General features: G+C 64.5%; 1 protein-coding gene across 1 annotated transcript in view; it reads right to left on the minus strand.

Moving 5' to 3' along the window:
- Positions 1-569, minus strand: part of IGSF21 (immunoglobin superfamily member 21) — a 262,901-nt gene that overhangs the window by 261,620 nt on the left and 712 nt on the right. The window lies entirely within an intron of this gene.

The raw sequence follows: 569 nt of genomic DNA on the forward strand, positions 1-569 counted from the left end.
CTCCTGCCGGGGGGTCCGTTCTCTGACCCGGGCTCTGCCCCCCCCCCGCACACGTTTGTAAATCACTCGGGCGGGTTTCATTTCCACGCACGCAGAGTTGGCGCCGGTTGTGTTTGCCCGGGACTAACCCCGGCCCCCGGCTCATCAGCCGCAATCGGCGGGTTATTATTCGTAACTAGCGCCGCACAATGCGCCCTGATTGGCGCCCCTCTCCGCGCCGGGGAGCGACTGGCAGCGCCAGAGACCTGCCTCCTGCAGCCACCAGCCGAAGGGGAAGGATGGGGCTGGCATGAAACAACCCCCCCCCACAAAACACCCCCCCTTGCAGCCCCCAAACCCCAACGAAACAACCCTCCCAAACACCCCCCCTTGCAGCCCCCAAACCCCAACGAAACAACCCTCCCAAACACCCCCCCTTGCAGCCCCCAAACCCCAACGAAACAACCCTCCCAAACACCCCCCCTTGCAGCCCCCAAACCCCAACGAAACAACCCTCCCAAACACCCCCCCTTGCAGCCCCCAAACCCCAACGAAACAACCCTCCCAAACACCCCCCCTTGCAGCCCCCA

The sequence above is a fragment of the Terrapene carolina genome, unplaced genomic scaffold, assembly GCF_002925995.2.
Source record: "Terrapene carolina triunguis isolate 2854851 unplaced genomic scaffold, T_m_triunguis-2.0 Scaffold714, whole genome shotgun sequence".
Classification (NCBI taxonomy): domain Eukaryota; kingdom Metazoa; phylum Chordata; order Testudines; family Emydidae; genus Terrapene; species Terrapene triunguis.